Raw genomic sequence first — 13,309 nt, forward strand, 5'->3', positions numbered from 1 at the left:
TCCTTGACTAGTCTCTCAAAGCACATGATGACGGAAGTGAGTGCTACGGGGCGGTAGTCGTTTAGCTCAGTTACCTTAGCTTTCTTGGGAACAGGAACAATGGTGGCCCTCTTGAAGCATGTGGGAACAGCAGACTGGTATAGGGATTGATTGAATATGTCCGTAAACACACCGGCCAGCTGGTCTGCGCATGCTCTGAGGGCGCGGCTGGGGATGCCGTCTGGGCCTGCAGCCTTGCGAGGGTTAACACGTTTAAATGTTTTACTCACCTCGGCTGCAGTGAAGGAGAGTCCGCATGTTTTCGTTGCAGGCCGTGTCAGTGGCACTGTATTGTCCTCAAAGCGGGCAAAAAAGTTATTTAGTCTGCCTGGGAGCAAGACATCCTGGTCCGTGACTGGGCTGGTTTTCTTCTTGTAGTCCATGATTGACTGTAGACCCTGCCACATACCTCTTGTGTCTGCGCCGTTGAATTGAGATTCTACTTTGTCTCTATACTGACGCTTAGCTTGTTTGATAGCCTTGCGGAGGGAATAGCTGCACTGTTTGTATTCGGTCATGTTACCAGCCACCTTGCCCTGATTAAAAGCAGTGGTTCACGCTTTCAGTTTCACACGAATGCTGCCATCAATCCACGGTTTCTGGTTAGGGAATGTTTTAATCATTGCTATGGGAACGACATCTTCAACGCACGTTCTAATGAACTCGCACACCGAATCAGCGTATTCGTCAATGTTGTTATCTGACGCAATACGAAACATATCCCAGTCCATGTGGTGGAGCAGTCTTGGAGTGTGGAATCAGCTTGGTCAGACCAGCGTTGGACAGACCTCAGCGTGGGAGCTTCTTGTTTTAGTTTCTGTCTGTAGGCAGGGATCAGCAAAATGGAGTCATGGTCAGCTTTTCCGAAAGGAGGGCTGGGCAGGGCCTTATATGCGTCGCGGAAGTTAGAATAGCAGTGATCCAAGGTTTTTCCAGCCCTGGTTGCGCTATCGATATGCTGATACAATTTAGGGAGTCTTGTTTTCAGACTAGCCTTGTTAAAATCCCCAGCTATAATGAATGCAGCCTCAGGATGTATGGATTCCAGTTTGCAAAGAGTCAAATAAAGTTTGTTCAGAGCCATCGATGTGTCTGCTTGGGGGGGAATATATACGGCTGTGATTATAATCGAAGAGAATTCTCTTGGTAGATAATGCGGTCGACATTTAATTGTGAGGAATTCTAAAATCAGGTGAACAGAAGGATTTGAGTTCCTGTAATCACACCACGTCTCGTTAGCCATAAGGCATACGCCCCCGGCCCTCTTCTTACCAGAAAGATGTTTGTTTCTGTCGGCGCGATGCGTGGAGAAACCCGCTGGCTGCACCGCCTCCGATAGCGTCTCTCCAGTGAGCCATGTTTCCGTGAAGCAAAGAACGTTACAGTCTCTGATGTCCCTCTGGAATGCTACCCTTGCTCGGATTTCATCAACCTTGTTGTCAAGAGACTGGACATTGGCGAGAAGAATGCTAGGGAGTGGTGCACGATGTGCCCGTCTCCGGAGTCTGACCAGAAGACCGCCTCGTTTCCCTCTTTTACGGAGTCGTTTTTTTGGGTCGCCGGCTGGGATCCATTCCGTTGTCCTGGTTGAAAGGCAGAACACAGAATCCGCTTCACGAAAATCATATTCTTGGTTGTACTGATGGTGAGTTGACGCTGATCTTATATTCAGTAGTTCTTCTCGACTGTATGTAATGAAACCTAAGATGACCTGGGGTACTAATGTAAGAAATAACACGTAAAAAAAAACAAAAAACTGCATAGTTTCCTAGGAACACGAAGCGAGGCGGCCATCTCTGTCGGCGCCAAGGTACTGATTCACACTTGTTATCAACCAACATTCGGTTTCCAAGTATGGGGGATTTTCCGATGCATGTGGTGTGCGTCTTGGAGCGGTGAGTACAATCAATGCGGGCTTGGAGGGAGGCAATTGTGAATGTGTGTGTGACTGGGCAATGAGAGAAGCCGTTGCCTAGTCCTGTGGGTGGTTACACCACCAATATAATCTATGCCCTGAAGTATGTGCCAAGAAGGGGAGGAGAAACCAAGTAAAGATGGCCGTAGATAGACTAGAAGTAAGATTAGGACACAAGAGGCAGAAAACCAAAAGATGTGGATCACATACATAAAGAGGAGTGAATATGTATGTTGTGTCAAACTGAAACTGTATATAAAAAGGGATCTCAGTCTGAGACCGGCAGTTGCTCCATGGAGCGTGTTACTTTGTAATAAAGTCTATATGAAATACACAAGCTCGGGTGTCTAAAATATGTTGTAAGAAGTATTTCCACAACACAAACAAGAATGTCAGAGAATTCCCTCTACGTCTAGAGTGAGCCCCGCCAGTAGCCTACGTCCTGGATACTCGAGCCAGACCCATCTCAGCAGAGGCAGGAAGCCCATCAATAAAAGTGCATTCAAAAGTCCTACACCGGCCTTTCCGCTTGCTTGTCAAGACATTAACAATATTTACACAAATGTGACTTGTTTCAGGAAACTACGCTATGTCGCGTGTCACTACTTCACAGGAGCACCATTTAAAATATTTTTTACAAATAAAACATTTAATCAAAATGAGTTTTAGGCAAGAAATGCATGCATTTTCATGTGCCTTAATAACACACTTGTATGCCATCTGTAAATATGAATACAATTATTAAATTACAAGCCTAGTTGGTTTAGCCACAGAAAAAGACCGCAATCTTCCCGGTAGCAGTGATTAGATGAGATAATGAGTGGTCAGGAAATGCTGAGAGCTGAGTTTGGATTTGTCTGCAATGTAGCACACTTGTCTATGATATGAGCTGGTCAGTATGTGTAGGTAATCCTTTTTAACGCAGCTTTAAAAAATAAAAAAAAGATATCACGTAGTAGAACTGCATAAGTGTTGCTCTCCACTTTCTGGAGGACAGAGTTTTGAAAGCAGTGGAATTACAGTACGATAGCTAAGGAGATGGACATAATTCTGGCTTTTGATTGCAACTATGCAGAGGGAGTCGAAAAGAGAACACACAGAAGGCTCCGGATCACATCTTCAAACTAAGGGCAACCATGTTATCCGTGACAGAGGGAGAAGCGTCCATCCACGTAAGAGAGTCTAGCTAGCTACATTTTTAGATATTACACGCTTCTAATTTGGTCAGAAAGTCAATTTCAGTTGAAGTGAAAATGTACTGTTAGCTAGCTAGCTAACGTTACATGTATTTTGCTCCATAAGTCAGTAGGTCAGAAATTACTTTTTGGTTAAATAAAGAAATACAAATGAATATTGTAATAATGGTATCCTGCAGTCCATAGTTGTTTAGAAACCAGCTGTTAATGATCTATGTAATTTATTTATCAGCTAAAAATGGCGACCGTATTACCTCCCAAGAGAATTCTCTTTGGTTAGTCACAGCTGTGTATATTCCCCCTCAAGGAATTACACTGGACTTTATGCAAACAACATATCCTGAGGCTGCATTTCTTCTATCTGGGGATTTTAACAAAGCAAATTTGAAGAAAACGGTATCGAAGTTCTATCAACACATTCACTGTAGTACTCACGCTGGGAAAACACACGACCACTGCTACACTCTTCCGGGATGCCTACAAGGCCCTCCCCCGCCCTCCCTTTGGCAAATCTGATCACGACTCCATTTTTCTCCTCCCTTCCTATAGGCAGAAACTCAAAACAGTAAGTCCGTGCTAAGGTCTATGCAACGCTGGTCTGACCAATCGGAATCCATGCTTGAAGATTGTTCTGATCACGCGGACTGGGATATGTACCGGGTAGCCTCATAGAATAACATTGATGTATACACGGACACGGTGACAGAGTTCCTCAGAAAGCGTATAGGGGATGTTGTTCCCACTGACTATTAAAACCTACCCAAACCAGATACTGTGGATAGATGGCAGAATTCAAGCTAAACTGAAAGCTAGAACCACCGCATTTAACCATTGCAAGGTGACTGGGAATACAAAACAAAGGAGCTGATAGTGGGCTTCAGGAAAAAGCAGAGGGAGAACGCCCCTATGCACATTGACGGGACCGCAGTGGAGAAGGTGGAAAGCTTAAAGTTCCTCAGCATAAACATCATTGATGATCTAAAATGGTACACCCACACAGACAGTGTGGTGAAGAAGGCGCAATAGCACCTCTTCAACCTCAGGAGGCTGAATAAATTTGGCTTGGCCCCTAAGACTCCCACAAACTTTTAGAGATCACAAAAGGATGGGCTGTATAACCGCATGGTATGGCAACTGCACCGCCCACAACCGCATGGCTCTCTAGAGGGTGGTGTTGAGTTGCCCAACGCATCACCTACAACACCCAATGTCACAGGAAGGCCAAAACAATTATCAAGGACATCAACCACCCAAGCCATGACCTGTTCACCCCACTATCATCCAGAAGGCGAGGTCAGTACAGGTGCATCAAAGCTGGGAACGAGAGACTGAAATACAACTTTATCTCAAGGCCGTCAGACTGTTAAATTGCTATCACTAGCCGGCTACCGCCCGGTTCCTCATCCCTGCACCTTAGAGGCTGGTGCCCTATATACAGTGGGGAAGATGAAAGATGAGAGAGGCCTGTAATTTTCATCATAGGTACACTTCAACTATGACAGACAAAATGAGAGAGAAAAAATCCAGAAAATCACATTGTAGGATCTTTTATGAATTTATTTGCAAATTATGGTGGAAAATAAGTATTTGGTCACCTACAAACAAGCAAGATTTCTGGCTCTCACAGACGTGTAACTTCTTCTTTAAGACGCTCCTCTGTCCTCCACTCGTTACCTGTATTAATGGCACCTGTTTGAACTTGTTATCAGTACAAAAGACACCTGTCCATAACCTCAAACAGTCACACACCAAACTCCACTCAATACTTTGTTATATACCCTTTGTTGGCAATGACAGAGGTCAAACGTTTTCTGTAAGTCTTCACAAGGTTTTCACACACTGTTGCTGGTATTTTGGCCCATTCCTCCATGCAGATCTCCTCTAGAGCAGTGATGTTTTGGGGCTGTTGCTGGCCAACACTGACTTTCAACTCCCTCCAAAGATGTTCTATGGAGTTGAGATCTGGAGACTGGCTAGGCCACCCCAGGACCTTGAAATGCTTCTCACAATGCCACTCCTTCATTGCCCGGGCGGTGTGTTTGGGATCATTGTGATGCTGAAAGACCCAGCCACGTTTCATCTTCAATGCCCTTGCTGATGGAAGGAGGTTTTCACTCAAAATCTCACGATACATGGACCCATTCATTCTTTCCTTTACACGGATCAGTCGTCCTAGTCCCTTTGCAGAAAAACAGCCCCAAAGCATGATATTTCCACCCCCATGCTTCACAGTAGGTATGGTGTTCTTTGGATGCAACTCAGCATTCTTTGTCCTCCAAACACAACGAGTTGAGTTTTTACCAAAAAGTTATATTTTGGTTTCATCTGACATTCTCCCAATCTTCTTCTAGATCATCCAAATGCTCTCTAGCAAACTTCAGACGGGCCTGGACATGTACTGGCTTAAGCAGGGGGACACGTCTGGCACTGCAGGATTTGAGTCCCTGGCGGCGTAGTGTGTTACTGATGGTAGGCTTTGTTACTTTGGTCCCAGCTCTCTGCACGTCATTCACTAGGTCCTCCCGTGTGGTTCTGGGATTTTTGCTCACCGTTCTTGTGATCATTTTGACCCCACGGGGTGAGATCTTGCGTGGAGCCCCAGATCGAGGGAGATTATCCATTTCCTAATAATTGCTCCCACAGTTGATTTCTTCAAACCAAGCTGCTTACCTATTGCAGATTCAGTCTTCCCAGCCTGGTGTAGGACTACAATTGTGTTTCTGGTGTCATTTGACAGCTCTTTGGTCTTGGCCATAGTGGAGTTTGGAGTGTGACTGTTTGAGGTTGTGGACAGGTGTCATTTATACTGATAACAAGTTCAAACAGGTGCCATTAATACAGGTAACGAGTGGAGGACAGAGGAGCCTCTTAAAGAAGAAGTTACAGGTCTGTGAGAGCCAGACATCTTGCTTGTTTGTAGGTGACCAAATACTTCAATTTTCCACCATAATTTGCAAATAAATTAAAAATCCTACAATATGATTTTCTGGATTTTTTTTCTCATTTTGTCTGTCATAGTTGAAGTGTACCTATGATGAAAATTACAGGCCTCTCTCATCTTTTTAAGTGGGAGAACTTGCACAATTGGTGGCTGACTAAATACTTTTTTGCCCCACTGTACATAGCCATGGAATCACCGGTCACTAATAATGGAACACTAGTCACTTTAATATTTACATACGGCTTTACTCATTTCATATGTATATACTGTATTCCGTTCTGCTGTATTTTAGTCAATGCCACTCCGACATTGCTCGTCCTAATATTGATATATTTCTTAATTCCATTATTTTACTTTTAGATGTGTGTGTATTGTTAGATATTACTGCACTGTTGGAACACAAGCATTCCGTTACACAATTAAAGAAGATAATCAGAACTGGAAATGTTAACTGCTGTAGAGCATTCTCAACAAACACTTCTCAGACCAGGTAGTCAAGACAGAACTTAATTTATTGATAAGGCAGAGAGAAGAATTTCCCGTCCATCGAGTTAGACTCAACCATTACCCATGGTAATCATCCCAGTCTTTTACTGGCCAACAAGCTATGCATAATGATCAATTAGCTGATATAGCTACTACTGAATCTGAAACAGTGGAATTATCAGAACCCAAATGAATTAAAGAACCTTACATCACTGATTGTTAATCCACATCAAGCCAGACTAAGCCCTTTCTAAAATAATGAAGAACTACTCTTCTCAACAGAGGAAGCCACCTTGCTGGGAGCCCAAATCTCTTTCAAAGAACTCAAAAGAGCATTGGATAGCATGAATAAAGGTGAATCACCTGGATGAGATGGTATTCCCCGAGGTCTATTTAAAATTTTGGAATCAATTAGGTCTACTACTGCTCGGAATTATTAACACAGCCGTTAATTTGGAAGAGATGTGAATACAGCACTAACTTCGCTTTTTTTTTTTAAAGGATGCCACTCAGTTCTCACTATCACCCCCTATCTTTGATAAACACAGATATTAAAGAGGTTTTCAAAATGTTATTGTCCCATTTCGAGGCTTACTACCCAAATTGGTCTACAAGGACGAAAGCAGGTTTGTTAAACATTTATCCTCTGCAACCTCCGACTATTACACATCTTAAATGCTTCATATGAAACAGCTCCTTGGGTTGTTTTATCTTTCAATGCAGAAAAATATTTTGATAGACTAGATTAGTCATATCTTTGGTGTGTCTTGGAACATACAGTGCCAGTCAAAAGTTTGGACACAACTACTCATTCAAGGGTTTTTATTTTTACTATTTTACACATTGTAGAATAATAGCGAAGACATCAAAACTATGAAATAACATATGGAATAATGTAGTAACCAAAACAAGTGTTATACAAATCCAAATATATCTTATATTTGAGATTCTTTAAAGTAGCCACCCTTGCCTTGAAGCCAGCTTTGCAGACTCTTGGCATTCTCTCAACCAGCTTCATGAGGTAGTCACCTGGAATGCATTTCAATTAACAGTTGTGCCTTGTTAAACGTTAATTTGTGGAAATTCTTTCCTTCTTAACTTCTCTAGGGTAGGGGGCAGCATTTGAAATTTTGGATGAAAAGCATGCCCAAATTAAACTGCCTTCTACTCAGGCCCAGAAGATAGGATATGCATATAATTAGTAGATTTGGATTGAAAACTCTAAAGTTTCCAAAACTGTTAAAATAATGTCTGTGTATAACAGAACTGATTTGGCAGGTGAAAACCTGAGAAAAATACATTCAGGAAGTAGGATTTTTTGTTGTGTTTGTAGTGCTCTATTCAATGCCATTTTACAGAATCCATTGACTTAGGGCTCAAATTGCAGTTCCTATGCCTTCCACTAGATGTCAAGTCTTTAGAAATGGTTTCAGGCTTGAACTCTAAAGAATGAGGGAGTAAGAGCAGTCTGAATGAGTGGACCCTGCCGTATCACATGGCTATTTCATGCGCACGACCGAGAGTGCCTTTCTTGTTTACCTTTTATATTGACAACGTTATTATCCGGATGAAATATTATTGATTATTTAGGCTAAAAACAACCTGAGGATTGAATATAAACATCGTTTGACATGTTTCTATGAACTTTACGGATAAAATCCAAATTGTTTGTCTGCCTGTTGTGACTGCGTTTGAGCCTGTGGATTACTGAAGAAAATGGTTTTCGGATAAAAAGAGAGACTTTATCGAACAAAAGGAACATTTATTGAATAAATTAATGTCTTCTGAGTGCAAACATGTGAAGATCATCAAAGGTAAGTGATTAATTGTATCTCTATTTCTGACTTGTGTAACTCTTCTACTTGGCTGGTTACTGTTTGCAATGATTTGTCTGCTCAAATAATTCTAAGGTATGCTTTCGGCGTAAAGCATTTTTTACATCTGACACCGTGGTTGGATTCACAAGAAGTTAATCTTTAAACCTATGTAAAATAGTTTTATATTTTCTGAATTTTTATAATGAGCATTTCTGTATTTGAATTTGGCGCTCTGCAATCTCACTGGATGTTGGCCAGGTGGGACGCTAGCGTCCCACATACCCTAGAGATATTAATGCGTTTGAGCCAATCAGTTGTGTTGTGACAAGGTATGGGTGGTATACAGAAGAGCCTTATTTGGCAAAAGACCAAGTCCATATTATGACAAGAACAGTTCAAATAAGCAAAGAGAAACGACAGTCCATCATTACTTTAAGACATGAAGGTCAGTCAATGCGGAACATTTCAAGAACTTTCAACGTTTCTTCATGTGCAGTCACAAAAACCATCAATCGCTATGATGAAACTGGCTCTCATGAGGACCGCCACAGCAAAGATAGACCCAGAGTTACTTCTGCTGCAGAGAATAAATTCATTAGAGTTAACTGCAGCTCAGATTGCAGCCCAAATAAATGCTTCAGAGTTCAAGTAACAGACACATCTCAACATCAACTTAAGTGGAAACTATGAAATCAGGCATTCATGGTCGAATTGTTGCAAAACCACTACTAGAGGACACCAATAAAAAGAAGAGACCTGCTTGGGCCAAGAAACACGAGCAATGGACATGTCCTGTGGTCTGATGAGTCCAAATTGGAGATTTTTGGTTACAACTGCTGTGTCTTTGTGAGATACGGAGTAGGTGAACGGATGATCTTCCATGTGTGGTTCCCACTGTAAAGCATTGAGGAGGTGTTATGCTGTGGGGGTGCTTTGCTGGAGACAGTGATTTATTTAGAATTCAAGGCACTTTGAACTAGCATGGCTGCCACAGCATTCTGCAGTGATACCCAATCTGATTTGCGCTTAGTGGGACTATCATTTGTTTTTCAACAGGACAATGACCCACCTCCAGGCTGTGTAAGGGATATTTAACCAAGAAGGAGGAGAGTGATGAAGTTCTGCATCAGATGACCTGGCCTCCACAATCACCCAACCTCAACCCAATTGAGATGGTTTGGGATGAGTTGGACTGCAGAGTGAAGGAAAAGCAGCCAACAATTGCTCAGTATATGTGGAAATTCCTTCAAGACTGTTGGAAAAGCATTCCTCATGAAGCTGGTTGAGAGAATGCCAAAACTGAGCAAAGCTGTCAAGGGTGGCTACTTTGAAGAATCTAAAATACATTTTGATTTGTCTACAGTTTTTTGGTTACTTCATGATTCCATATGTGTTATTTCATAGTGTTGATGTCGTCACTATTATTCTACGTTGTAGAAAAGTAAAAAATTCATAAAAACCCTTGAATGAGTAGGTTTCCAAAATTTTGACTGGTACTTTGTGAATTGGCTCCAATTTCATTAATATGATTAAAATACTATATGCCAATCCCTCAGCCATAGTTATAACAGGTAATATCTGCACTGCTCCTTTTAGAATCACAAGAAGCAGCAGACAAGGTGAGAGAGCTGCTATTATTACTATCCATGGAACCCCTGGCCCAGACAATTCGTCAAATCGAAAGTAACACCAATTTCCCTCAAATCTACTGAGGACTTAATTTCATTATATGCAGACAACATTTTACTATACCTAGACAATCTTTTAATCACCCTCGAACACATTGAATATCATAGATTAATTTTATAACTTGAGATGAAGCTGAATTACAGTGCATTCGGGAAGTTCAGACCCTTCACTTTTTCCACGTTTTGTTACAATTTCTCTTTTTGCAAATGTATTAAAAATTACATAAGCATTCAGAACATTTACTCAGTACTTTGTTTAAGCATATTTGGCAGCTTTTACAGCCTCAAGTCTTCTTGGGTATGCTGCTACAAGCTTGGCACACCAGTATTTGGGGAGTTTCTCCCATTCTACTCTGCAGATCCTCTCAAGCTTTGTCAGGCTGGATGGGGAGCGTCGCTGCACAGCTATTTTCAACTATCTCCAGAGATGTTCTACCGGGTTCAAGTCCAGGCCACTCAATGACATTCAGAGACTTATCACTCCTGCATCATCTTGGCTGTGTGCTTAGTGTTGCTAGCTTGTTGGAAGGTGAACCTTTGTCCCAGTCTGAGGTCCTGAGCGCTCTGGAGCAGCAAGATCTCTCTGTACTTTGCTCCGTTCATCTTTTCCTCGACACTGACTGTCTCCCAGTCCCTGCTGCTGAAAAACATCCCCACAGCATGATGCAGCCACCACCATGCTTCTCCGTAGGGATAGTATTGTCCAGGTGTTGAGCGGTGCCTGGTTTCCTCCAGACGTGACGCTTGGCATTCGGGCCAAAAACTTTGATCTGGGTTTCATCAGACCAGAGAATCCTGTTTCAAGATCTGAGAGTCCTTTAGATGCCTTTTGGAAAACTCCAAGTGGGCTGTCATGTGCCTTTTATTGAGTAGTGGCTGGCTTCAAATTGGCCACTCTACCATAAACTCTGGAGATCTGTCAGAATGACCATCGAGTTCTTGGTCACCTCCCTGACCAAGGCCCTTCTCTCCCAATTGCTCAGTTTGGCCGGGTGGCCAGCTCTAGGAAGACTCTTGGTGGTTCCAAACTTTTTAAGAATTATGGAGGCCACTGTGTTCTTGGGGACCTTCAATGCTGCATAAATGTTTTGGTACCCTTCCCCAGATCTGTGCCTCGACAGAATCCTGTCTTGGAGCTCTATGGACAATTCCTTTGACATCATGGCTTGGTTTTTGCTCTGACGTGCACTGTACACACACACACCTTTCCAAATCATGACCAATCAATCAAATTTACCACAGGTGGAGTCCAATCAAGTTGTAGAAACATCTCAAGGGTGATCAATAGAAACAGGATACACCTGAGCTCAGGTGAGGCTCATAGCAAAGGGTCTGAATACTTATGAAAATACGGTATTTCTGTTTTTTTTTATACATTTGCAAAAATGTATAAACCTGTTTTCGCTTTGTCATTATGTGGTAGTGTGTGTAGATTGAGGATTTTTCATTTAATCCATTTTAGAATAAGGCTGTAAGCTAACAAAACGTGGGAAAAGTGAAGGGGTCTGAATACTTTCCGAATGCAACGTAAATACACATTTGATTAAAAGAAATCTATATACATTTTTCATTCACTATAGAAATTCATGTAAAAACTTAAATGGAGAGGAAATTGCGATAACAGACGACACAGTCTCAACCTTAGCCTACATAACATTCTAATGCATAAAAAAAAAACATCAAGAAAGAATAACGTAACCTAGGCTAGCACATGTGAATAGAGTTTTAGTATGGTTACGCTAATTGTCTATTGTGATAATAATAGACCGATTGGCACTGGTGAATAAATACTTGACCATACGATGACGCAGTTCTTTCAACATCAACGGAATTGTTTGAAACAGAGAGATATTTGTAATTGTACATTTGCAGAGCTTTTCCAGAACGGATTCATTTCGCTGCGGTTTGGTTTCGCATGGTGTGTGTATTGGTCCAGTTCTAACAATCTTTGGTGAAATTTGAAACAAGAAGATAACCGCAGACTGCTTACCTTCCAACTGAACACTTGTTGGGGATTTTTTTTAATTCTGTTTTGCCTTGAGAAATGTATGAGCTGGTTGATCTAAACTATTTTCAGAGTAACCCGGGTTATAATATGGAGTTGAGTTTCTTTGACCTCATTAAAATGTATCCACACATTTACGGTTAACTGTCTGGTCGACTGCTATTTCTGTATTGACTTTATTGTAGGTGAGGTGAATTCTGGATTTGTGTCTCTCAAACCACTGGATGAGGTCTATTAGGCTCTTTGCATGTTAAGCAATTAGAGAAAGTTGCTTCTGCAAACCCTCAGAGTTAACCAACAACTTATCCACTCTTAAGAGATCTGCTTCTCCGCCTCCACAAAGCATGAGTAAAAGTGCAGGTACTCTCTGAATGATATCCGACAGCTTTGTACCAGGTACCCCATCGGGTTTTACATGGCTCGGGAGGAAGCTGTGTCAGCAGAGGGGAACTTGTTTCTGTAATGGATCTCTGAGATGCTCTTTCTATCGAAGTTTTCTGCTTGGACAATGTTTGAAGATTTTATTGATGACTGCAGCAAGTTTGTCAACCTCTGGGAAATGAGTTTGCCAGATATTGCTTGCAAGAGCCACAACACGGGTATTGCCAGTCAAACGCAACAATTTGATAACAACCCCCACAGAATGTAATTGCATGAATTCACCATGCACCTTGAATTGTCTGACACAATCAAATCTTTTTAAAATCAACCTCATAATATTGTAGACATGTTTTAATACTTTCAGACAGTGTTGAATAGTGCACTCCCTATAAATACACTATCAGCCAGAACAACTTTTCAATCTTCACCCAGCTCTCCTTGCAAGACAATCAAAATATGAACATAGTGATCCAGTGTGTCAGTTGATTCGTCCAGTGTGTCAGTTTTAGTTCCTCTTCGTGTTTTGTGGCTACCTTTGGTAGATGTCGACTCCTGAGTTGGCTCCACCTAGGGACTGTGCCTCTGTTTTTCACATGTTTATTTAATGAAGGCGCGCATTTCAGGGTTATCAACTTTTTCTAGAGGGATGTTGGCACTTGCGAAACCCTCCACCATATCCTCCAGGACCTCCCACCTGACTAAACGATCTTGGCCAGTAGTCCTAGAACTCTTATGAGACAGCGTAATGTTATTTCAGATGTCCGTCTATCCTGTCTTTGTGTTTATGAGCTAATGCTAAGTTGCATGTTTTGCTGAATATATTGTCGTCATCTGCAAAGAG

At 41.9% G+C, this 13,309-nt stretch overlaps 1 protein-coding gene across 3 annotated transcripts in view; it reads right to left on the reverse strand.

Annotated features, from left to right (window-relative positions):
• Positions 1 to 13,309, reverse strand: part of LOC110534217 (G protein pathway suppressor 2) — a 41,294-nt gene that overhangs the window by 9,495 nt on the left and 18,490 nt on the right. The window lies entirely within an intron of this gene.

The sequence above is a fragment of the Oncorhynchus mykiss genome, chromosome 10, assembly GCF_013265735.2.
Source record: "Oncorhynchus mykiss isolate Arlee chromosome 10, USDA_OmykA_1.1, whole genome shotgun sequence".
NCBI lineage: Eukaryota > Metazoa > Chordata > Actinopteri > Salmoniformes > Salmonidae > Oncorhynchus > Oncorhynchus mykiss.